This window comes from Aphelocoma coerulescens, chromosome 20 (assembly GCF_041296385.1).
Source record: "Aphelocoma coerulescens isolate FSJ_1873_10779 chromosome 20, UR_Acoe_1.0, whole genome shotgun sequence".
NCBI lineage: Eukaryota > Metazoa > Chordata > Aves > Passeriformes > Corvidae > Aphelocoma > Aphelocoma coerulescens.
Window position 1 is genome coordinate 6423332 of NC_091033.1, and position 26684 is coordinate 6450015.

Genomic DNA, 26684 nt, shown 5'->3' on the forward strand with positions numbered 1-26684 from the left:
AAGAGAGAGAACTTCACCTCTTCTAAGACTGTCACAGAAAGAAACTCCACGTGCAACCAAGTTACATGAATGAAGGACAATCCTGTTTTGCAAAGCCTTTGTGTGGGGAATTCTTTGCTTTGAGCTCTGCTGCAGATTAGCAGGCGAACAAAACTCTTGTGAAAAATTTACCTCTCAGAGTGAGGAAACGAAATCTCTTTTCCCCACCTGTTCTTCACTGGCAGAGCAGAGGCTCTGGGTGGAAGGGCTGTACGAGTGGGATAACCCTGCCCCAGCCCATTCTGCTTTAAGGCTACTCACCAGAAGTCCTTGCTGTCACTCCACACCACAAACCCCAGTGAGGAGCACGTCCAGTGCTGCAGCTGTAGCTTCATGCAGGGCACCCAGTTTTGTGAAAGCACCACATTTTTCCCACCATGGGTCCTGTCTTCCCTAACACCATCAGATGAGGGTGAACCCCTCAGCCCTCTGCAAGAACCAGCTCAGCAGAAACACCTCCAGAGGGTTATTAGCAACAAGACCAAACTAGCAGCTGTGGGCCTCCAGATCCTTGGGCCCTAAACACAGGGCTGAAGAGGCGTGACATCAACTATGTCAAAAATTTGCTTGCTTTGAAATCCTACTCTTGCTTATTTATGTTACAGGAGTACCCAGAGGCCTCAGCCAAGCCCTACAGAGCTGGGGCTGGAGCAGTGCATTTGCACATGTAATGGCCATAGAATCAGAATGGTTTGCTTTGGAAGGGACCTTAAAGATCATCTAGTCCAGCCCTGCTGCCACGGGCAGGGACACCATCCACTACACCAGGCTGCACAAAGCCCCACATCTCCAGAGAGCTCCAGCCTCGTGGCCAGCCACAAGCAGCTCACAGCTTTCACTGGAAATAACTCACAGCCAGGTTGGAGGTAAGGAGGTGCCGTGGCAGGTCAGGCTACAGGAGAGATCCAGCACAAGGACTGGGAAGCAAGCCAGCAGCCAGGCAGCATGGACAGGGATGTCCCTGGGGCTTCTTCAGTGCTCCCACAGCAGAGCTGAGCTCTGCCTCCAGCAGCCAGAACACCCTGGTGAAAACGGCGCACAGGGAGCTCTGCAACCCCCACAAGGATGCAGAGAACGTTGTTAACCTAAACAGACAGGTCTGAGATTGATTCGCAGGAAGGATGAAATCAAGAGGCAAAAATAACATTTCCAACACACTAGTGACATACCAAGCCCTTAATCCAAGGCACTATTTACAGGCCAAGAGCATTCCTTGCTGCTCTTACCTTCAGCTGCAAGGTCTGGGTCAGCAGCTGCCTTGGAAGAGCCAGTTTGAAGGTAACAAACAGCCCAGGGAACAGCCAGGCCCAGAAACTGAGATTTGCAGGAGAAGATAAATAATTAAAGGGACAACTGAGCACAGCTCACTAGACCTTGCTCCACAATGCAAGCGCTGAACATGGAAAACTCAAAACATTTCCTCCCTGAATGCATTAAACTCCCATTTCGCTATTTCAAAGCCTTCTACTTCCTCCAGCATCCAGATATTCACCTCCCAGATGCACTGCTAGGAATAGGGTCTTGTAAATAAAGTTTTACAAAAAGGGAAGGTTAACACACAACATATTTTTCCCATTACTCCAATACATCCTGCAAGCTCTGTAAGCTTGGTAAAGAAAGAGTCTATTTAAAAATCTAGGGTGGGGAAGAATTAGCTCACCAAAACCATAAACAGATTTGCTTTGCACTTTCAGGCCAAGAGAAAAACAAGACAGGCCATGCACGTATTGATGCACACAATGGCACAATCGTTTTAAAAACAAATGAATTGGAGGGAGAGGACACCACAGCAGGGTGGGGGAAAAGGAGGAGCAGAGAGAAAGGGGCCAAGTTCTGGAGCAGGGATCTTCAGTTTGGTTCTTAAAGCTCCCTCAGAAGATACTGAAAAGCCTTCATGGGCCAGCACAGGACCGTGAGCTTGCAGGGAGGATGGCACACTTTGCTACAAGGCCACAATCCATCTCTGGGTGCTGGCCCTACAGTAATGAACAACATCCTTTTCTGCAGATGGAACACAAAGGAATCCTTCTTATTTGCCCAGAGACCTTCCACACAAACCATCCATATCCATTATTGCTGTCTTTCCATGGCAGATACCAAGGGATGTAAAATTTAATTCCCTTCTCCCTGCTTTCCCTCCTAAGAGGCCCTGACTCTGTTTACAAAGGCAGAGCAAAGCTACAAAAGCTTCACCCTCTTCCTCCTACAAAATTCTCTCAGTTCGTAACAGCCAGACAGTGAGAGCCACAGTGCTCCCTGCATTTGCACAATTACTGCCATAAGGTATTGAGGACCCACGTAGATGCAATTAATGGAGGGAACTTCAAGGAGGACAGCTCTCAGGGGGCTGAGGGTGCACGTGGATCCCAGCACATGACATGCTTCAGCAGGGTGCCTTAGTTTATTCCTACCAGTTTAACAGGCTGCAGAACTGGAAGTGTGTCAGGAAAGCGGCAGCAAACAGCATCAGTCCAGTCACTGTGCTCCCAACACTGATTATTTAATAAAGTCTAGAAACAAGCAGTCTCCAGATGCGGCACAAGCTGGGTAGAAACCACTCTAGGGTTTGAAAATCCCCATTTCCGTGGGGACACTGTCATTTATCACACAGCCATGAACTGGGTGAACAAATTCCCTGCCACTCAGCTCACTAATGTTCAGCCATGGAGCTTACTTTTTGTACAAATAAAATGGCTTGGCTCTGCTATGAGACCCAATTTCTTCTTCAAAAGTCTGGAACAGTGTAATGGAAAACTGGAGTGTTATTTCCAAGCACACTTCTTCCATCCACAGAAGCCAAAGAGAAAAAGCATCGCTCTCCTGACCCCTCATCCACACCATGGGACAGATGGATATTTATTAAGTTACATGGAAATAAAGTAAATCAGCAACTAGCACACAGATAGAGGAGCCCCAGCCAGGAGAAAAGTACAAACATACAGGCTATCTAAACTGTTTTGCTCAAGGAGTGATGTCCAAAAGCAAAAAAAAAGAAAAAAAAAAATTGCTCCCTTCTCAGGGACACCTGGAAGCATAAGCCAAGCTTGATCTGACCCTGTTCTCAAGGCAACAGAGCCAACCACTCCACGATCATTTCCTTCAGCCATCAGGCTCCACCAGCCTGCACAGAGATCCCTGGGATACACTGGAATACAGCACATTTCCCTGTCCAGCCTGCACAGGACAGAAAGGTCCTCATCACACACAGCGCCAGAGGTGACAGCAGTGTCCTACCTGCACGAGGGACCATGTCCTGAGCCTGTCGTTCTCCTGCCCCTCCTCCATGCTCAGCCACATCTTTAAAGTGCCCACAGTTGCTCCAGCTGCACCAGGATTCAGGGCTGGAAGAGAAGACATTAGACCAAAAATTACTGCTGCACCCCTGCAGGAGAAGGCACAGCCCTTGGTTAGCAAAGGCTAAAAGCAAAAATAAAACACTGATCAGTTTGAGGTGTCTCCCAGCTCATGCTGTCCACCCTGCCATGCTTCCACAGTACATCCCTGCTGAAGCACCCCAAACACCCACCTTTGGGGCTTTTTTCCCCTCTCAATTAGTAAAGACATTATTTATCAGAAGTTAACCAAGTTTGCTGAACTAATCACCAAGCCCTCAACCCAGTGAAAGCAAATCCCAGCTACAGTGTTCTGGAAACCAGTGACACTGCTGCCTGGCTCTCTATGGACCTGATCCATTACAGGGCTGGAAACCTCAACTGGCCAGAACATATTTAGAGCAGCAACCACAGCACCCTGACTGCCACCACCACAGCAGCAGCTAAATATAACCTGCAGCTCTGCTTGTAGCTGTGGCCTTCTTTTCTCCCCTTCATTTTCCCCCACTGCCATCCAATACCTGCTCCATTACTGCTGGAGAAGCAGCAGAGCCAGCTCCATGTATTTCCTAATTTCTAAATTTTACTGTCTAAAGCGATAACCAGCGAAGTGGATTTCTGGGATTAAGCTCAGACCAGGGGAGAAAAGAGCATATTGAAAAACAAAGAGTCACCCTGGAAAAAGGTGAGCCAGAGCTTGTAATGAGGATGAAAACCAGGAAAATTAGGTTGTGATTGCCCAAGTAAAGGAAATTTACACTTGTTTGTTGCTTCTCCACAAACATGGGCAGTGACAGGTCCTCCTCTCCGAGCAGCATGTCCCAGGTATTCCCTGCCCAACGGCAGGAGGGCTGGAACTACAGAATCTTTAAGGTCCCTTCCAATCCAAACCATTCTGTGGGTCTATGATTTTGTGAAGTGTCCCTTTGCTTCAGCCAGCTCCAGTCCCTAAAGTTCCCTACCAGAGCCCCACTGATCTGCTTCTCAAGTTGGATCCTGCTGACCATATGCTTTGCACACAACTGTTGAGTTTCTTGCATTAAATAAGTAAGTGGCACAGAGAGATTTCACCAAATAACTAGCACAGATGCATTACAACTCAGGAAAGGGCTCCCCAAACCCATCCAGAATCCTGCAGACAAGAAATTTCCACTCTGGCTGTAATTGCACAGACCAAACTTAGCAGGATTTAAAAAGAAAAGAGAGTAACTTAAAAAAAGGCAAAGCAATTGGACAAGGGTAGAAGGACACAACGGTTTTTCCTCTCTAAGCACTCAGGTGTCTCAACGCTGCCTGCTGCGGAGTCATACTTGGAGAAAGCTTTCTCCAGACCCTCAGTGCTGGCTGCTTTATGTTATTTGCTGTATGTTATTTTCCCAGTTTAATTCACAGGAAAAGCAAAGCAATCCCAGAACCAGGGGGGTAAAATATCAGGAGGCCTAAGTCTGGCAAATCACAAGAGTTGAGAGAACAAGAAAAAACGCTTTAAATGCCTGCTAGATGCCACAGCTTTTTCTTTTTTTCCTTGCTTTTCTTTTTTTCCTCCCCTAAAATGAAGGGAAGGCTTATCCCTAACCAATTAGGTTTCAGCACACTTGGAAAGATCCCAGCGTTGAATGCCGAGACCTTGACATAACAGGTGACAAACTCTGCTACGCCAGAAAAAATTTAACATATAATAAGAAACAAATAGTAGACTGCTGATGGAGTGGGTTTTTATTCCAGCAATTTGTGTAAATGTCCTATATCGACTTGCACAACCCCAGCACCTCCCAAACAGAGCAATAACAGCATGGCCCCACTGCTTATCTGCCATTCCTCCTGCTGCAATACTGCTGCCCCTCTCCCTCTACCACGGTACATTTAATAGCATTCACACACTCCTTTAGGGATTCAGCATATGCCCAAGACTTTAACAAACAAGATTTTGCATTCCTTGGAGTACCTAAAGAGTGACCTCGATTACAGCAGTCAGAACAGCTTCGCGCTTCTAGAAATTAAAGGTGGCTTAAATAGAAACTTAAGCTGGAGGCAGAGATAAATCTGAGTCTCCCAAAACCTTGTTCTGAAATATGGAGTAAAGCCCCTGAAAATTTGGCACCATGAGCCATGATTACCCTGGCAGCTCCTCCTTGAATTCCCTGGAATTGCTGCTTCAAGAAGAATAACACAGAGAGAGCTGGGGCGAGGGGGCAGGGACTGGGGTTTCCTCAGAGCAGAACATGCAAACAGCTCAGCTGCTTATCACTGAAACTGGAACAGCAACAAGGACAACCAAGGCATGCTTTTTACCCTAACTTCTTTCAGATATTAAAATCCCAGCATCCAACAGCCAAGATACACTGAGGTCCTTCTGTCTCAGTTATTTGCACTGTCTGCCAGAACCACAGCCATCATTATCATCCCACTGCTGTCCTTACGGCTTCCTAAGGCTTGACTGAGCAGCTCAAAACCTGCAAACAGCTCCAGAATAGAGAATATCTTCCCCAAATACCAAATTCAACACACAGAGTAAGCATCCTCCTATACCTAGAGGTTTAACACTGCAATGTCTGAACCAGCTGGACAGTGGGCTCATGAAAAGGGAGAGAGAAACACCAGACTCCCAGCAGCACCCCTGTGTGAGATCCACTGAGGGTCTGAACATTTCAAAATCAAATCCACTGCAAAGGCTCAAAAATAGAGATTATTCTGTTTTACCTGACAACCCCACCTCAGATTTATATATTTTTTAACAGCTGTCAGCTCCCTTTTGGGATTTTAACAGATCTTCTTGCTCTCTTTTGGGACTTTTTTTTTTTTTATGTGGCTGAAAAGGGAACTAGGCTGTCCCAGAATACAGCCTCCTTGCAGAGCAAAGCCTGGTTCAACCTGAGACTCACACAAGCAGACACAGCAGTCCCAAGCCCACCTCTCTGTCCCAACAGAGGCTGGGCTGAGGAAGAACAAAACGATACAGAAGAAGACAAAAACAATTCCCCTGCCCATCAGCCTCCAAAGGGGATGCTCTGAAGAATGATTAACCTTTTCTTGCTGTTCCCAGAACTAGGAAATAGCTGAGCTGTGACAGCACTTTGCATGACCCCAGCTTTGGCAGAGATGGGCACCTTCCAGAGGTGTCCACATGGACCTGAAGGAAACTTCTCAGACATGTGAGACCCTCTGACACTGCCCAGCAGAGACTGTCCGGCCCTGCAGCCTCTGCTGCTTGTGGAACATTGATTTTAAAAAGTTACCATTCCCAAGGAACAATTAAAGGACTGACAAGTTACCATTCAGGATCTCTAAAGTGGCTATTTCTATTTCTCCAGTGATTTACAGAGCTGGGAACTCAACTTTGCTGAAATTTCTTTAAAGAGAAATAGCTGTACTAAAGGCAACATCATTCACTCCCCTCTCTGTCTCTTCCACTCAAGTGAACCAGCATTCTGGAAAAGCTGCACCATTGAGACAGGCAAGTCGTACAGTTTAATGTCCATAACATTCAATTTCAGAACCAAAGAGCATAAAATATTTCTAGGCAACATCTGCTTTTGTAGGGAGGCATGCAAACTTACATTATGTTTAGTCACTTCAATCTTTCTAAGTGCCTGAAAATTTAAGCCACAGAACATCATTTCTCATCTCTTGCTTATTTTAGACTAAAAACAACCCTCTCCAGCCTCACCACTCCAGGCCAGCATTGTATGAAGGGAGCACAGGACAGCAGCGAGACAATTCCCACTGCAGGGGAATAAACTGCATCTTCCTCATGCAACAGTAACCATCAAGAAATATCAGAAAGAGATTTCCAAGCCATTTTAACCTCCAACAACTGATGCTCCACAAGCTCTTCAGACCATCAAATCCTGTTGTTACTTTCAGGGAAAGTACTGCCCTGATTTTGCCCAGTATTTAATCTGAACTTTTTTCTCTACAATTTTAGGACCATGACCTCTTGCTCTTCCCACTGTGTACACAGAGAGCAACCATCACATTCCCTTTTAGGCACCTGAAGATATATTTCCTGCCTTGCTCTTCTCCCATCTAGAGACAAACAGCTCAGGTTTATTCAGCCCAGGGATGTCTAGACTTCCAGTCAATCTCCTTACACCTCTCTGGATCTCCTCCAGCCAAATTCTTTTCCCCTCTCCTCCCAGAACCAGAAGAGGACACTTTCCCCCATCCTTCTGCACTACACTATTCCCGATGCTGATGTTTATTTTCAGCTGAGTTTTATGCCCAACCTCCAAGAATTTACAAGCAGATCATGGTCCAATCCAGGTCTACTGGGAATAATTTTTTCCATTGCAAAGAGAAGGAATTACGGAATATTCCCATGACGCTAAAAATTCCTATTGCAGAGTTCTAAAAATTTCAAATCCTATTCAGGTTGGATTTGAAAACAACCAAACAGGTATATACAACATGAAGCATTAAAAGTTAGCAAATGATAGTCAGCTTCTCATCCAAGAAAAGGAAACAACGGACTCCCACTCCTATCATTTTCATCTCACTGCCCAAAGGATGCTCTGAGGACCACAGGGGACACAAAGAGCTAAATGTAACTATCTATTATTTGAGAGCAGAAATCATGACTTCGTTCAATGTTTTATTCAAGGCCTGATGGGGCTCTGATCATCCGTGTGATTACCCAGTGCAAGGAAACAGAAGAGCACTGGTTTCCCTTTCATCCAAAAATCCCAGGCCTACAGCAGGACACGGGAAGCTGTGGCTCTGTTCCTGCACTGCCTGGAGGTTTTGGCATCTTTAGCTTCAGCTCCTGCTGTGAGCTGGGATATTTTGGGATGGGGAACTCTGTCAGTCCCCAGTCCCTGGATCTGCTTTCCATGCTGAATACCATATTTAAACTGTCGATACACTCAATAACATGGCTGAACAGTTCCTCCAGCCTCTCCCAGCTGCAGTTACTGGTGCCATTCACACATAGTTTTGTGGGAGCAAAGAGACAACAAAAGCAAAAATAAGTTTTTTCCAACAAAAGTTCCCTTTGACAGGCAGCCCTGCCATTAACTCAGGGATTAAAAAAGCCTGGGAGCCAGCAGTGACAATGCTATTATAACACAAATTATTAATACAAGGGACCTCATTGCTCTCAGCTTCCACACGCAGCCTGCCAAAAGCCAAAGGTTCCTATTTTTTTTTTTGGGTGCACAGACCTTGAAAACTCCACAGTTAGCAAAGAAAAAACCACACTGACAGTCTTTACACTGTCCATAATATCTTTTTAAGGTGACTTGTCATTTAAACTGTCAGCTTGAAATCTAATAATTTTAAAAAATGAATATAATATTATGTATTACACTCACAGGCTGCAACCACTGCCAAATTCCTCTGACAGTTTTTACAGGATTATAATCACATTCCTCTTTTAATGTTTTATTCTCCTGCTCCTGTGCCAGAGAGATGAAAAGGAGAATAAATGGCTACTTAAGAACAATGTATGATGATCCAAACCAAAAATGGAGCACAGCGCCGTGTTCCCCCTCCTTGGAGTGGGGATGCTCAGCAGCTAGAACACTTTCAGACACTAGTGTGATTTTAAAGCAAGTTTTCCCATGAAAAATCCTTTTATTCCAGGAAAAGCACTGATAATTGTGAGGCAAACATGTGGGAGGACAAGTTTTATGTTTCTGCCATTGAGAAATACCAGGCTCTTGCAGAGACTGGACACAGCTCAGCACAGCAGTGGCCACAAAGGGACCATCAGTGAGATCCCGAGCAGAGACAAGAGCTGAGCACACCAGAGCCCTGTCCCAGAGGCTGCACATCCTCCACTGCTGCTCCATCTACTGCTCAGAAACCCTCCTGCCTTTTCTTCTCCTTAAATTCTCCTATTAAGATAGGAGATGAGCAGCCCCATCTTCTGAGTCTGCACTCCACACCACGAACGAGGCCAGTCTGAGCAAAGTGCCAGCTGGGTCCCAATCCCAGCTCCTGCAGGGACCTGGCTGGGCCTCAGCCTGGGGAGTTACACAAAACAAGGATTCTGGCATTTCTTAGCTGAACCTAAATGTCTTTTTTTTTCTTGCCTAAAAAATGCCTGGGGCATAACAGTGCTTGTTTGTATGAAGAGGACAGACAAAATTGCCTAGAAATGGAAGCAAAACCTGATTCACCCAAATTAATGAGCAAATTTTACAACATGAACACATGAAAATGGTTGGGCTTGGTTTTGGCTATTTTTGCCTGCAAGGTCTTTTTTTTTCTTTTCTTTTCAGGACAGTATTCCCTTACAAAAGCATTCTTCTGAAAGCACTTCTCCTGTGAAGCTCCCCTCCAACAGCTACTGTTACAAATCTGTGATAAAAGATGTATTCAGCAGGGTTTGGCACACAGATAGCACCCAAATGGGCACTGCCAAAGCCTTGCAATTTTATCACAAGCTCCAAAATACTTGGAGAGAGAAAAGATGCCCTTGCAGGGAACATCAGCATAAGAGAAGCTTCGTCTCCTGGGGTCATGAGGACCTCAGATTTGATCAGGATGGGGAAAAAAAAGACAAGTGTCTAGACACAATTCTGGAGAAAATCTCTCAAGGAGGAGGGCAAAGTCATCCAGATTTTCATGGACTGATGGCCAAGCAGAAGGAACCTTTGATGAATTATCACTTGATTTGATCCATCCTTAGGATTTTGCAGTGCCCCACTGGCGACTACCTTTTGGGGGGAACTTACCAGACCACTCCAAGAGTTTCTGGACCAACAGAAAGCTGTCCAAAGTTATCCCTTAGCATCAGATTACCTCACAAACCTCCAACTTAAGCTTGCAAGAGAAATATAAATGGAAATAAAACCCCACACTGACTCAGCAAGCTGCATCAAAGTCTGGGGGGGACACACAGCTCCTGATGGAGGATGAGCCTCGGTGGCACAGAGTGTGGCTGAGCCCAAATACGAGTGTGTAACACCTATGGGGCACCTCTGCAGGACACACAAACACACACCCAACACAAGCACAGCTCTGCTGTCCTGCTGCTCCTCCCTTTGTGCCAGAAACAACCCACAGCCAAACTGGACCCAGCATCCACGACATGGGGGAAAAGAAACATCTCAGCAATTAATAGACTTCAGCTGGAATCTCCCAGGAGACAGTATTAAAATGAAGGAGGGAAGAAACAAATAAACAGAGGAGAAAAGAATCAACCTAGCAGCGTCTGCCATGCCAACTTCTAAAGCCAGAAGTCAAGTCCAGGACCCCATGGCACTGCTCCCAGTCTGGGATACTGGGAAACAATCAGGCTAATGCATCTCCCTACCACTCTCTGCCCAAGAATTCCCATTTTCCAGCTTTTCTCCATAACCACAAAGCCCTGGAGGTTTTGTTTCCCTTTAAGAAGCTGAGATTTTCACTGAAGCCCCTGGTTCTGAGTGCTGGGCTTTAATCCAAGAGCCCCAAGAGCCAGACGTCAGGAGGTAGCGATGGGCTGCAGGCACTGGCCACCAGCCGAACCCTTTTCCAACCAGCTCAGCTGGGGTCTGGATTTGGGAATCCACCCTGCTGCATTCAGGAAGTATTTCCCAAAATGCAGAGTTTAACCCCAAAATTGTATCGTGAAGCAGCAAGCACAACTCTCTAACACACCATAAACACATCATTCTGTACCACGCTCACCAAGTCCAGCTCTAAATCTGGTTCACCCATAAGTCACATGAAATATAAATATTCTCCCTGATTTCAGTGTCATATTCCCAAGCTGATTCAGGGAACCTACAAAGTCACTAAGCTATAATTAGAGGTTTATTACAAAAGGTGTTTGGGATGCCTGTCAGCACTGAAGGACACTCTGGATTTAAGGTACTCTTAACATATACAGTGGCAGTGGGCCATTCTTTGGGCTTTCATTAAACAAAAAAAGCCAACTTGTTTATTCACCTCAGATGACTTTTCTCAGTCTCTGCTTTGTTTTTTTTCAGTCTCTAACTTGATTAATGGCATTTTAAAAAGGCAAAAAGAAAAAGCCATCAGTGAGGTGGTTTAAAACATACATTTTTATCCATCGCTCATAACATGCTTGCAAGCTAAATCTTGCTTTTCACCAAAAATACCCACTTTAACTGGGTGCAGAACGTGCATATGCACTCACTGGTTATTGTAGGGTTGTTGACATTAGCTTTTATTTTTAAAAAAAACATCAAGCGTGGAGAGGAAATGAAACAATGTGGTACTTCTTTGAGACTGTCTCTAACATTAGGAAAACATGCAAAGAAAATCCCAGAGTGATCCACTTGCAGACCTTCCCACAGTGCACCAGGCTCGAATTGATAAAATAACAAATTCTGTGTCAAAGCACTTGGGCTGGCCTGGCTCTTTCAAATTGTTTTTTAAATAATATATGACAATACTGTCACACGCCACCGAATCCTGAGGCTTTGGGAGGGAGAGGACCCAAGTGCCACACACCAGAGATGCTCTCTGGGGCCCAGTCTCCCTGCTGGTTGTCACACCACAGGTGCCTCTGGGCAGGTGTCATTCCCCACACTGAAAACAGGGAGCACATGGGATCAGCAGCTTCATGTTAGAGTGAGCATTTTGCATTAATTAAAAGGTGGCTCCAGCACACACTCCAGGATTTCTCACACTGCAGCACAGCGTGGACCCACCTCTTGTATGCCCAGGGTTTCAGCAGACCATCCCTGCACTTCTAAGTGAACAATTTTAAGCCTACAAGCACCAAGCTCTATCACAACTTCGCAAACGTTCCTAAAATTGAGTGTAAACTGGAATGAAAAAGCATCTCTAAAGTGATGCTCTGGTCCAACAGCTGGTAGCAGCATCACCTCTGCTTTGCTGTTGGAAAATAAGCCCTGAGGGTGAGGTGGTCATGGCCATGAGGGGAAAAACATCATTAGGAGATAAAATCATCCCTGCTAATCCTGACTGTGAATTCAGGTGCGTAATTAGACCAGCTGCCAGGTACAGCTCTGCAGAGGTGACCTTTCCTGGTGCTGTCTGGATGTGACACCATGGAGGTACCAAGGCTGAGAGCGGATTTCTCCCTTCTCCAAATGCCACCCACCTTTGGGGCAGAACCAGCTAAAAAAAAAAGCAGGAGAGGAAGGCAGAGCAGGGCAGGGCTGCAGATCCCTGTGCCAAGAGGGTGTGCAGCTCCTGGATGGTCTGAAATCACCCCCTCCCAAACACCAATTTTCATCTCTCCCTTCAAAGCACAACAACAACATATCTGGGAGCTGGATGGATGCACAGTAAACATATTTCACTACTAATGGTCTCCAGTGGACTTGTTTTTGCATCTTGCAGCAAAGCACGACTGCGAGGGAATGCTTTCCTCTTTCAGTAGACTATTTACTGTTAGACACCTACATAAAATTATGGATATTTGACTTACAATTCTATTTCTCTTCCCAAAAAAAGCAGGTGAAATTGAGCTTCTCAGTTGCAGAATTAGCAATACTTTGTTGCTAATTCAGTTCCAAGAACCTCCCTCAGCTCTTTTTTCTAAGCACATGCAGAACAGCTACACTGCACATACCATTTTTCGCTACATTGAGCTTGACAAAAATTTAAGACTTCCTCCCCGCCCCATCTTCTTTTTAATGGGAGATGTGATTATTGAAATTAATTCGGAAAACAGTCAGCATTCACCAATCAGCTCAGCAGTTTGGGTTTTCTTCATCTGCTGGTTACATGCTAATTATTGTACTGGTGAGATTATTTCCCATTCACATTTGGAATTTACAACACAGTAGGGAATTGATTAAATTAGAAGAAAAATACAAAAAAATAGAGAAAGAAATCAATGACATTTTACATTCAACATGTTGGGTTTTTTTTTCCATTTTCTTCCCAGCCTCATGACTACAATACCCTGACAAACTCAGCCCCAGCAGAGCAGATGCACAGGGCAGCATTTCCCAGCATTAAGGAGTGGAGCAGAAATGAAATGCACAGAGCAGATATTTTGGGAAGGCGATGCAACCCTCCCATGTTCATCAGCACCTCTGCTGTTCTCCCCCATCCTCCACTGCCTCACACCAACCATACCCTTTTCCACTTGGCTGACATTTGCAATTAAGAAGGGAAACCTCCCCACGTGTGGGAAACGAGCCCCCCTTTCCAAGGCCAAGTCTCCAGCGATGCCAAAACACCCGTGCAGAGGCAAGAACGATGTTCCCTGCCCCATGAGCAGCTCTGGTGGACTGGGGTGGCTTCATCCTCACACCAGAAGAGCGCAAGGGACAAAGCAACACCAGCCCACAACATCCAGCAGCAAGGACCACTTTATTCTGCCATCTGATCTTCCTTATGGAAACCCTTTCTTCAGAGATACTCAGCAGAGAGATCCCTTATTTCACTACTGAATCTCAAATACTATTTACCACCTCATTTCACCTGGACAGGCACAACAATACTGTCAACAGCAGGGCTTTGAGCACACAAGGGATGTAATGTTTGCCTTGCAGCACTGTTTATTTGTGGTTACCCCTCAAATCGAGGACTAGTTCTCACCCCCACCCTCTCTGTTCCAACCATCCCCTTGAAAACCACAATCAAAAAAAAGAAACCCAAAAAAAACCCAATCAAAACCTATCCTAGGTGCCAGAGAAGATCAAAGTAGGAGCACAAAGCCTTTAAAATTCCTTTAAACACCCCAATCTCCTGCTTGCCACAAACTGCTGGGCACCCACAAGCTGCTCTGAGACCTACCCTGAAGGAAACAAGAAAAGCAATGTCCTGCAACACCAAAGGGAAACACACAGGTGACACCACAGCAGAAAATAAGATTGAAAACCCACATCTAAAAAACTGACAAAGCAAGAGAAGGATGCCAGGAAAATTAGGATAGCATAAAGTAGCAAAAGGAGCTTGGAAAAGGGTTAGGAGCAGGTGGACACACAGTGACTGTTCACAGGAGAGGGGTACTGCAAAATTAACCCCCAGCACACCAGCTCCAGATACCTCCTCCAAAGCACCTTCATTTCCAGTGCTCTAATAAGCACTACTGCATTCCCAGGGCCAAACTTCCAGCCTCCAGAAATTATGCTGGCACATGGGAGAACAAGCACAGCTGAGCACGGGCTGGGAGAGCAGGACAACACCACATCACTGAGACAGACACAACAACAGAGGGAAAACAACTAAAAACAAAGGAGCTGCAAACCTGCAGCAGTTGCTACATCATCCTCAGTCTCCGTCTTTCCTGCCTGTAAAGCAACATGGAGATGCCAGACACTGGAGCAGGGAGTGCTGGCTGCCATTTAAAACATCTGCTACACTTCCCAGGGCTTGCAGGGCTGGGGGAGCAAAGCCCAACAGGTGGATTATGATCTAAATGAAATATTCACATCATTTGCTTGCTCACAGCCTGTCTCCCCTGTGCCAGCACAGCTGAGGGGTTCTGTGCTTGGATTTTTGGGTTTCAATCAGCTCTGCCTCTATGAAACAGAGACACTCCCCTTCTCTTAAATATTTTGTGATGTGGAAATGATTCATAGCAAAGAAAGAACAGGATACATTTCAGAAGGGGAGCCTGTTTTTACGTCCTGTTTAACAAATCAAAGCCCAACACATACCAGGCTTGCACAACCTCCGGCACAGGTGTCAGGGTGATCTGTCTCTAAGGTCCACCCCACACCCAGGAACCTATGTAAGAGCCAATTAACCTTCAATGCAAAGTGTAAACACCTGTCTTACCAGGGCTATGAAAAATGACATCACATTCAACCCTTTGAGGCCTCCAAAGCCACCTGCTCAAGGTGCTGGTCTGCAAGGCTGTAAGAGAAAGCCCAGTGCTTTCTATCACTGGAAGCTGGAATGATCCTTGCGCTACTCATGCCCCAAGGCAGGACCTGAAGCCACCAGGAAGGTCTCCAGCCACTGCAGCCTGCCCTGAGTACAAGCACGAGGAGCCAGGAATACATTTGGATGCTTCACACAGAGACCCAAGACTTCAGTTCGTTAAATATGCTACACATCAAAAAGCATCCAAGACAACCCCATCTCAAACATCCTCTTACACAAAGTGTACTCCAAGTACTCCAGTGCACTCCAGCACAGGCCCTTGCTACTCCTAACTGAGGACATCTGGAGATGAAGAGCTGCAAGATCAAGTATCCAAGACTTCATGCCTAATTTTGGTCCTCTTAATTAAACTCTTTATTTTTACCATTTTAAGAACAGACAAGAAGTTTCAATCCCTCTTTAAAGACAGACACCAACTGATCCCTGATTATTTGGGGAAGACAGGAGCTCCACCAGACAGCAGGGCACAAGCTTTTGGCAGTAATTGCACTTTCCATCTGTGGGATAACCCAGGCATTGCTTTCCAAAGGGACACCAGCAACAGCACAACTGAGGCTTTAGGTCAGGAAAGCAAGACACGAGTGTGGTCATTTTGTTGAGCTTTGCTGTATTCTGGGAGTTTTGTTTTTAAATTCATTGTGGCAGCTGACCCACCACTGGTCTGAAACTCTTCTGGAGAACAAAAAATATCCCCACAGCTGAAAAGAACCTGGATGTAAAAAAAAAAAGTGTCACAGCTTCCTATTTACAGCACTGCAATAGTAGAGCACAAGCCCACAGAAGATGCACAGACTTCCAGATGGAGAGAGGGGCAGGACTGATTACATAAAATTATTAATGTGTGTCCCCACACCACCTGAATGTGCTTAAGAAGAAACAAAGCAGAGAAAAATAAAGTGAGTACCCATTCAAGTATTTGTACAACACTGGCATGACACCTTAGGGAAATAAATATTTGCTTGACCTATTTCCAAAAGAGAAGTTTTTTATAAGTTCCATGATAACCTCTTTATTTACTGAGGCATGAGAGCAGAGCATTTGCAGGCATCCCGCACACCAAGCCATGATCCAGGAGCAACTAACTCCCTTCTTATCCTTCCCACAGGAGCAAACTGATGCCTTTACACCAGCGGGACAAAATCAGCCTGAAAACAACATCAAGGCACTTATTCAGGAGAAGAAGAGTTAAACAACACCAACACAAATAGCAAAGAGCGACCTTGCCCCCCTGGAAGCCCCTTTCTACTGATCCATCTGCCTCTGGCTCAGTGAATTTTTGAGTGCTCGCAATTTAAACCTGTGCCACTCAGGCTTTTTATCAAGGAGCCAGAGCTCATTCCCTACCCTATTCCTGACATGGCTCTCAAGCATCTCTGTATTAAAAGAAAAAAAAACAAAACAAAACCAAACCAAAAGCTGTTCCCCTTCCCCCAGGCCCAAGCAGCCCAGCAGCAAGGCAGGCAGGGAAGCTCCATCACCCAGACTGAATTTTCTGAGCATTACTGGGCAGGAGTGTTTGGGTGGAGCTATAATGGAAACTTTTGCAACCTCAACACCATATTATTTTATTTCATTTTTTTTCCCCAAGCAAGTGCTAAAACACATGAGGGGCCTGGCTGGAACAGCGAGGGCAGCACTCGCCTGCAGTAGCAGGAACCATACAGATGCCATGACTACACCTGGACACACCGTTTAGAAGGCTCATTCTCCATTTTTGCTATTTCTAACTTAAAAAAAAGCAGGAATAAGGAGTGAAGAGCACGCAGATAAAAGGGAGTTCAGTGAAATGTCCCCTTATTGTGCCTGTAGAACAAGGAGAGGGCACCCTCACACACTGTGCCTCTGAATGGCGAGAGGAAAGAGAAACCACAAAGCCTTTGAAGCTCATGAGACTGTCCTCCACGTGGAGATGAGCCACGGCTGTGACTGCTCTGGTGACAACCCAACCGCCTTGGCTCTGCTCTTGTGCCATGTGTCATCACCAGCTCCTCGAGCTCCACCACAGTCCTCCCCAACCAGGCCTTCCCAGTCACTTCACCAAGCTCAGTCCATTTGCATTTTAAGCATTGTTATTTAGAACATTTGTCAAGAGGGAGAAAAAAAAAAAAGAGAGAAAAAGCAAACAAACAAAGGAGGGGAGAAGTACAAGACTTTTTCCTTTATAATTAGAAACATCACCCCACTCCTACTTAACAAAGCAGAAGAGCCATCACAGATGCTAGAGAGGCTGCTGACCTTCACCACAAAGACCATGAGGCACCAGTAAGCAGGATCTTCTCCAAATTAGCCTCCATAGCAGGACTAGACTCATTCCACCTGGAGCAGGTACCTAAGTTACAAACATAATCCTCCCGGTCTCCTTTGTAGCTAATGCAAAGGAAGAGGCAACTCAGTGTGATTCTGTGTCTGCATAGGGCAAATCACCCTTAGGATGAGCAGGTTGGGGGGAACCTGGACCTGGCTCTGGGCTCCTGCTCTCCCAACAAAATCCCTCTATTCCAGGGTGACACCAGTCCCCTGCAAGAATGATGAGGGTGGCAATAATTTACATTAGCTGTGAGCAAACCAAGGACCTCTCCATGGGGTGAACCTCCCTCATGCTTTTTTACATGCAAATCAGTTGGAAAAGACAGAAAGGAATAATAATACCAGCGATGGGAAGCAAGGGACCTATTGCATCAAAGTGGGCAGCAACGAGCCAGCCCATGGGGGTTAATTTGCACAAGCTGGTGGGGCTGAGCAGGATGGGGGGGAGATGTCGGCTCCCACTTTCTGCTTTTTGTATGCACCGATTTCTAGAGACTCCCAGTTGTTTGTCTCCATTCCCAACAGTTTTCAGGGGGAGCTGATGCCCTGCCTACAGTCAGCTCAGTCCCTGGAGGGGACGAATGTGAGCAGGTCTTGCAGGGCTCATCCCTGCCCAGATACACTCCCACATTCAGGAATAGCAAAAGATGCACCTGTGTGACAGCCTTGCACGGAGCAGCAAGATCCTGGTGACCAGAAACCTGGAGGAAGTCCCGTGGGACCAAGACACAGCCGTGCCCTGCAGACAATGCTGCCTCCAGAGCTGTCCCATCACACAGACAGGGAAAGGCTGGACACGGGATGGACACAGGCCCATGTCCCAGGGCTGGACTGCAAACCAAGGTGCAGATAATTCCAGGAGCTACAAGATGAGCTGTTTTTACATAGTAACACCATAGTAACCAAGGCGGAGGGAAAAGCTCGCACACACAAGGGGACCGCATTTTTGGAGGGGAGGAACAGGAGATCTAAATTGAAGGAAAACCCTGCAGAGCAAGGAGACACACTTATGTATAAAGGAGAACTGGAGCCACACTGATGTTTAAACCTCTCCTCTGACAATCCAGATGGCTCTCACTACCAGCCTGGCTCACCTGCTCCAGGCTTCCCCGCTCCAGGCTGTCAGCACCGCCCGCATCCATCCCTGCACCTCCCCGATGAAAGCCAGCAGTCCCCACGGGGCTGGTTTCACTTGGCGTTACAACAAGGAATTTATTGATAGGGATGTGCTCCCACGAGTGACTTCAGGGCTTCAAGTTACTACAGCTTTTCTACAGTAGCAAGAATTGCGGAGGCTGAGCCCTGTCAGAAAAACCTATGCTAAACCCCAACCCATCTACAATATAATTAACACCAGCTACAGATTAGGCTGTATCTGAAGCAAATCGGATCCAACAGCCTCCTCTTTCCCACCCCCAAAGGTGGGTCAGGACTCCAGAACTGTGTGGGCATCCGTGTGCTGCGAGTTACTGGGATGCACTAAGAGGAAACAATAAACAGACTGGAACAGTCTGCTCCCTCTTCTCAGCTATGTTGTAAAATACATCAAGGTCACAGACCCAACCTAGTTAATAGAAGTTATCATTAAATTGCTGTTTTCTTTTACGGTAAATAAAACGCTTCTAAGCATCTGGGTGTTTTTCCCTTCCTCCTCATCTCTTAAAGAGAGATTAGTTTAGAATAAGCTGTTCCAGACAATGAAGTAAACTTCTGGCTTCCTAATCCATGGAGAAGCGTTCCTCAGGACACTATGATCCTTGTTTGGGGACTGCAGCCAGAGTAGGTGGTCAGGAAGAAGAGCAGGGAAACCCTCCCTGTTCAACTGAAGCCACCCTATGGCAAAAGCCCATGGCTGGGCAGAGTTTGTGCCCTTTAGTGGGGCAGAAATGGGAAAAATGAGATCAAGAAGGGCTTGTATATGAGCTTTTCCAGGTATGTCACATGGCCTGACGAGGCACATCACCTACCTCTCCCCTAAAAGTTTCCCATCACGTAATCAGAATAGCAGAGAACTCCTTTGAAAAACCGTATTTTCTGAGATTTGAGGGCACAGAGCGTGCTCTGAGCAGCAGGATGGGGCCACTCTCACACAGGCCAGCTTGCCAAGCAACTGTGACACCCGAGCAGCACACCCCCACTCTCCGCCTTGGACCCACATCCATCCAAAGGGACATCTCTGCTCTCCAAATCCACCTCTCGCAGCAGAGAGGCCTCGGTCTGCTGGCACCTGGCCACACGCCCGGCTGCCACCGCAGGAGCCCTGGATAGGAGCTGGCATAGCCCAGGCAGGACTTTACCCCGGCAGCCCGAGAGCGTGAGGTTAAACCACTGTCCCCAGCCAGGCAAGGAGAGCACCGAACGGGAAAGCTGGGGTTTGGCCCCAGCTCCGCCACAGATCTCCTGCGCGGCCTCGGGCTCGTCACTTAGCGGCCGCTCAGTTTTCCTACCTGGGAGAACCGGGAGATGCCGTCTGCTCGCATCCCGGTTTGTCCCAAGCACCGCCGCTTTAAACCTGGCACTGCCACAACACCGAGGGCTCCAAAAAACCCCCACCGTGCCCAACCCTCCGACCCCCCAGCTGCGACACGAGTGGGGTCTGCTGCCCCGCTGCTGTCCAGGCAGCGAGCAGCCAACGAGAGCTGGGAAAAAGCACTTTTCTTCCTCTAAAAACACAGACTAAAAGAAAAACAACCCAGACCACCCCGGGGGAGAGGGGTCCCGAGCCGCCCCACGCAGCCGGGTGGGTCCCGGGCCGCCCCACGCAGCCGGGTGCTCACGCAAAGCTCCCACAGCGGCGGGACCGGGTTTTTAACTGGATTTATTTTAATTGTAATTGCTGGCGAGCCCACGGCAGCGCAGCCTCGCCGCGCCCCGGCCAGCGGCAGGGCAGGGCTGGGCGCACCGGGGCGGCGGCGGGGCGGGGGTCCACACGTGTCCCGACCCTCGGGTGGGCGCCCCGCACGGGGACGGGGGGCACGAGGCCGCCTCGGTCCCGCTGCCCCGCACCTGCCGGGGGTCTGCGGTACCGGGGACAGCGGGTGCGGGCGGCAGCGAAGCGCGGGGCGCGGGACCCTCCCCGCCCCGCCGCGCCGCGCGCTGGGCACTCACCCGCGGCAGGTCCGTGGCGGCTCGGCGGGGCTCGGTGCGGGGCGGTCCGGTCCGGTGCGGTCCGGCGGAGGCCCCGGCCCCGAGCGCGGGGCGGGCGGCGCAGCGGGGCGGGCGGGCGCCACCGAGCCCAGGCATCGGCGGGGGGAGCGCGGGGCGGGCGGGCGCGACACACACCGGCATCAGCCGGCCTCCATCGCCGGGCGGGGGGGCGTGACGTCACCGCAGCCGGCCGGAGCGCGCCTGCGCGCGGGGACACCGGGCGGGTCGGGATAGTCCTGGGACCGGGACTGGGACCGGGCACCGGGGCTGGGATATGGACAGGGACCGGGCACCGGGGCTGGGATATGGACCGAGATCAGGATCAGGCACCGGGGCTGGGATATGGACAGGGACTGGGATCGGGCACCGGGGCTGGGATATGGACAGGGATCGGGCACCGCGGCTGGGATATGGACAGGGACTGGGATCGGGCACCGGGGCTGGGATATAGACCGGGATCGGGCACCGGGGCTGGGATATGGACAGGGACCGGGCACCGGGGCTGGGATATGGACAGGGACCGGGCACCGGGGCTGGGATATGGACAGGGACTGGGACTGGGCACCGGGGCTGGGATATGGACCGGGATCGGGCACCGGGGCTGGGATATGGACAGGGATCGGGCACTGGGGCTGGGATATGGACCGAGATCAGGATCAGGCACCGGGGCTGGGATATGGACAGGGACTGGGATCGGGCACCGGGGCTGGGATATGGACAGAGACCGGGCACCGGGGCTGGGATATGGACCGGGATCGGGATCGGGCACCGGGGCTGGGATATGGACAGGGACCGGGGTCGGGCACCGGGGCTGGGATATGGACCGACACCGGGGAGTGCGGCGAGCGCCTGCAGCGGGGGTTTGCCCCGGGTGCTCGTAGCAGCCCGTGGGGTGCGCGTACCGGGGAGCAGCACCGAACACGGGGAGGGTGACGAGGAGCGTGCGGCCACCGCCGGGCGCCGGGCACGGAGCGCTGCGCACCGGACCCCGCTGCCCCCGCCGCCTGTGCCGCTCCCCGCAGGGAGCTGAACCGGTCCGGCGGCGCTGGGCTCACGGTGGAAGCGGAGGAGGGCGACAAGTCCGGTCGGTCCGTGATCTCCACCAGCGCTGTCAAGAACCGCGGGCGGCTCGGGGCGGGCAGCCCTGCACGGCTGGACCAGACATGGATGGTTGGGTGGCTGGAAGCCCCCAGCCCCTTCCCTTTCCCAGCCGCTGCCCCCGGCAAGGCGGGACCCGGTGCAGGAGGGAGGCTGCTGCGGGCGGGGGGCTCGGGGGTTCAGCCATGGGGTGAGCTGCGCTCGGGGGCTGGACCCCAGAGCTCCTCTGTGGCCCCCCGGCATTCCCCGGGCTGGAGAGGTGCTTGGGGTGCCCAAACTGCTGCACCCCAAGGCTTTGGCAGCGTCACTCCCAGCCTGCTGTGAGCCGGTCAGGAATCGAACCGAGCAGCAACTATTTCTTTTAAATAAAGCGTGGCTTGGAAAGATCTTGTCTTGAAATCAGATACCAGCTTTGGACAAAAGAGAAGAGATTTCCCAGCTGCCTAAATGTGCGCATAATCCCACTTTTCCTGAATTCGGAGCTGATGGTCAGGCTCTGCTCACAGTTATATTGATGTAAATATGTCACTTATCTAAAGCTGTTGGCTTTAGAGTGCAGTCCTGGCTGGATTGTCGGCAGCTGGGACGCAAAAGCTGAGGGCTCTCAGTTCAGAGACTTCATTTTTCAGGACCATGTTTTGCTCAGGGCTCTCAGCTCTCCCGGTTTGAGTGTAGGGCTAGATTTCTCTGCAAGCCCTGGCTCTTGGAGGCACACAACTGTGTGAGAATTGCAGCTTTCTGGTTTTTCTTTTTAAATAAACTCGAACCCTTTGTGTTTACAGAAGAAATGTGAACTTCCAACGGGTCAGAAACTAGGAGCCAAATCAGCAGAGTATGTATTTAAACCAGAATGGATGGTTTCAACCAGTCCTGCGGCTGTAATTCAGCTTTTTCAATGCTTGTGATTGGGGACTGAGGATGGCATTTCCTCCTTTTCAAGCAAAATGGCTTTCCCACCCACTCCATCACATGCCAGGCCAGTCTGACTTGATCTTTCTGGGAATGGGAAAGAAAAAACAAAACCAACAACGCTGTTTTCCTGTTGTATTCCTGACTCTAGGGCTGGTATGCAGAGCAGCCAGACTTTCTGGAGTTGTCCCTGTGCCTGAGGGAGTAGGACACCTGAGCCTTGCTCCCCATGGCTTTCACAGGATGGGAATTTGACCCCATCCAGCTGTGCTGACTTGGTGTTTCTGCCTCTCCTCTCATCCTGTTTTGCTGAATCACCCCTTTCACAAGCTTCTGGAGCTCTTTGTTGATCCAGGAAAGGAAATGGGAGCTCCAGCCCAGTCAGCTGAGGGTCAGGAAACTCTGCCAGCCTTCCCCAAGCTCCCCCTCCTCTTAAAACACTGTTTTTCTCTGCTGGGAGAAGGGGCCATGATAATGAGAAAGCCCTTTCACATGCCAGCCTCTGGCAGGCATTCTCTGGAGGGTCACAGCAGAGGAATGTCAGTCAGGGATGACAGCCCTGCCAGCAGCAGGCAGCTGCTCCGGGGAGCTGCCCGGCACAGGGACCTTGAACCTGATGTGTTGATTGACTGCTGTCACCCAGCCCCATGGCTCTGGCCATCCCTCACCAGACATGTGGTGTCTGCAGCATCCTGCTCAGTGCACAGCGTTCAGGAAAAGGCATCTTTGCAGCCATGCCTCAGCCTGCCTGGCTGCTGCCTGGATTTTGCGAGCATCTCAGGAAACCCCCGTGTAAAGGGGAAAGTAAAGACAGAGCAGAGCCAGGGAGAAAGGAGCCAGGCTAGTCGTCATCAGAGGATTGTGCCACAGAACAGTGAGGTCCTGGAGCGTCCTTCTGGTGTGGGAAAGGGAACAGGAGAACACGGCTTCCTGACTCTGGGGTGATAAGAGAGTTCGGATGCCGCAGGGGTTTGCAACGTGGGCTTCCAGCCATCAAACAGTGCTGGTGTCCCCAGCTACTAGCTGAGCCCCACAGCTGGAGGGATTTCTCCTGTTCCAGCCCCAGCTTTGCTTGTCTGCAAAGCAAAATAAGACCCTTTTTTAGTCAACTTGGTTCCCCTCCTGTCCTCTGCAGCATCTCTGGGGACCTGAGCTGTGTCAGGTCTCAGCCAGCACGAAGGCAGGTGGGTTGGCCAGCTCCTCGAGCCTGTCTCACTGCTGAATTGTCTGACCTCCCTCCAGACATTTCAGGCCCTTGAAGAGGCAGGGAGCAAGGCAGGATCCAAGGAGATGCATCCCAAGGGACTGCCAGGCAGCTCAAATACGAGATCGAACAGCTGGGAAAATCCCAGAGAAATAATGTATTGGTCAAGGGAGGAGGCAAACTCCTCATCAACTCCCGCCTTGGAGGCAGCTGGAGAATTGGCTGTGGCCTGGCTGGGCTACAGCAGCTGTCAAAATGCAAAGAGGGGGAAGAAGAAGCCCAACTTTTCGACAGAGCTTGTCCACTCTCTCACCCTGTGACTGAAGACACAACTTGCTTTTTGGGAAGAGGAAAATTTAGGAGGCTCCTGGGCAGTTTGGGGGTGCTCCCAACTGCCAAGTGGATGGATGGATGGATGGATGGATGGATGGATGGATGGATGGAGTTTTTCTAGAGAGGCCCAGGATCTCAGGATGTAGGGCTTTCAGCATGACAGTCGGCAGAGGTATGGGCAGCCCACAAGGCAGAGGTGCCCTGTTATGGGTGAAAGCTGCAATCTGGGAAGGATGGAGAGTACTGGGATGCAGGACAAAAGCTGCCAAGATGGATGTGGCTGTGAGCTTTTTGGAATGCAAGGAGCTGAAAATATTGCATTTCAGTTGACTAATAAAAAAATCTGTCTTGTTTTGCAAAGGCTCGTTGCAAACATCTGTTCCCCAAAAGGGGGAAGAAACCTCTCCCTGTTGGAGCAGCTCCTGGGGCATGATGAACAAGATACACATTGAAATTGGGGTGTGCAGGGTTACAAGCACAGGGAGGGATGGATCTGCAAGGCTCACCTTCCAAAAAAGAGGAAAGGGGAGTAAGAGGAAGTATGAAAAGCAGCTGGCAGGAACCAAGGATGATTTTATGGCTTTGCAAAAAATTACCATGGCAATTAAAGTGCTCTAAGCTTTTTGGAGGAGAAAGAAGGAAAGAAGAAGAAAGTAAAAGGTTGGACTGCAGGGTAGGATGCAGGGGGGAACAGCCATCACCCAGAACAGCCATGGCACATCTGGAGATCTGCTGCAGGAGCATGGGGGCACAGGCAAAGATTGGTGTCTCAGGAACCAGGGGTAAGGACCGGTGGGGAAAACCAGTGGGGCAAGGAGCCTTGGAGGTAAGTGGTGGGGACTGTACTGCTGCAGGGTGCCCAAGTGCCAGGAGCTCATCCCTGTGTCCAGAGGGTGGGGGCTTGGAGCCACAGCAAGGCTGAGCTGCCTGCATGCTCCTGCTGGCATTCTTTTCCTTCTCCGTGCTCACCTGAGGATCCACTCAGCTGGCTGAGGAAGAAATGGTGTCCTGCACCAGAATGTGCTCTGTTGAATGACCTCTGCAGCATTATTTACCAGTTACCAGGCATCTGCAGCCCAGATCTGTCCTTGCTTTTGTCTTCCAGGCCTGGGGTTTGTGTTATGGCCTCAGGGCTTGCAGGGTGTAACCCCCTGCCCTGGATGAGACCGGCTCCAGTGGCATCAGCGAGCACTGGTCCAAGGACAACACCTGAAGTGTCACATCTGAGGTGTCTTGATGGAGGTTCCAGCAGGCTCCTTCCCTGCTGGGCACAAGTGCCCAGTGACCTTGCCATGGGCTGTGGGGTTTGGTGGCAGCCACCCACACCTCAGTGTCAGCCCACGCTCCTCAGGGACCTTAGCCATGCCCAGCCACTCACAATAGCTGCTTTCAGTCCAATTTCACCAAGGGGCAGAGCTCTCAGAACACTAAGCTGCTGGAAAATAGATCTGTCACAGCCTTCAGGAAAGTTCCTGTGTTGGGACTGGGATCTTGTATACCAGGCCATGCTTGGCACTGGACAGGCACAGGGGGGATCTCTGTGCCTCCAATTGCCATCAGCATAGCTGAGGAAAGTGAGGTACTGTGAGCTAACAGGGCTTGCCTAGGAATGAGCTGTGGCATTTCTGCAGATCAGCACATCATCTTGGACCAACAAGCTTTGGATCCTTCTTCTCAGGGTCTAAAGATGTCCTAAGCAGCCACCCTCCAGCTTTGGCACTTCCCTGCTCTCACAGCACAATGTCAGCTCCATGAGTGATGTGTTGGAGAGCCTTTGTCCCTAAAGTGCCGCCACTCAATCCCCATCACTCCAAAAGCCAGCAGAGAGGCTGCTGGGGAAGCACAGAGGTTGGGTAAATACAGGACAGAGCCCACACCAGCCACATCACTGCCCTCTAGCTATAGTATAGTGGCAGTCAATGCACTTTTTGGGGGGCACAAAAAATCCCCATCACCTCAGTTTCTCACCCGAGTCCACCCTGCTATTCCCCATCACTTCCCCACTGCTGTCAGGCTCCCTGAGACCTGGAGAGCACCAGTTTTCTTAAAGTGTCTGCTTTGTGCTTTCCTTTCACCATGCCCTCTTCCCATCCCCCTGGAGATGATGCAGGGCAGAGGAAGCCCCTGGGGTTTGGCCACCCTTTATGTCTCATTAAGACTTCACCGTGCCCTTGTGGGACGGTGGGTTGGAGAAGGAAGGGTCTCCACGGGCACAAGGCAGCTGCGGGTGGGGCTGCTGGAGCAAACGGGACTGTTGGATGAGCCCCGGATGTCAGCTGCCACCCCAGAGCCACCCCCAGCCTGGCAGGGCCCTCAGCAGGAGGCACCGTGTGGAGCCTGGGGCTGTAGGGGAGACGGGCCTTCCCCTCGCTCAGGTGAGAGCAAGGAAGCAGCAGGGAGAGGAGGAGCTGAGGGTGAGCGCTGCTGCCAGCACAGAGCAACCCACGGGGTTTAGTTTTGCGCAGAAGCCGAGGAGGTGCTGAGGCTCAGCAGCTGCCCAGGTAATGGGGAAGGTCCTGTTGGTTGGCAGCGTGCGATGGATGGGAGCGTGG

The 26684-nt window shown here is 49.8% G+C and overlaps 1 protein-coding gene and 1 long non-coding RNA gene across 5 annotated transcripts in view; one reads left to right on the forward strand and one right to left on the reverse strand.

Annotated features, from left to right (window-relative positions):
- ZHX3 (zinc fingers and homeoboxes 3) overlaps nt 1-20635 on the reverse strand; it is a 42580-nt gene extending 21945 nt beyond the window's left edge. The window contains exons 1-2 of one of the 4 annotated variants that reach the window (XM_069034240.1): nt 20550-20635; nt 3274-3380 (exon numbers count right to left, since the gene is read on the reverse strand). The gene's annotated coding sequence lies outside the window, so the exon portion shown is untranslated. Of the gene's footprint in view, nt 1-3273; nt 3381-14493; nt 14807-19888; nt 20217-20549 lie in introns of those variants that run through there. The other 3 variants (XM_069034242.1, XM_069034241.1, XM_069034245.1) reach the window with 3 other exon arrangements.
- LOC138121205 (uncharacterized) lies at nt 15075-19072 on the forward strand. The gene is made up of 2 exons (XR_011156135.1): nt 15075-16030; nt 16240-19072. It is a non-coding gene; the product is annotated as an uncharacterized lncRNA (long non-coding RNA).
- Nucleotides 20636-26684: the final 6049 nt, after the last annotated feature.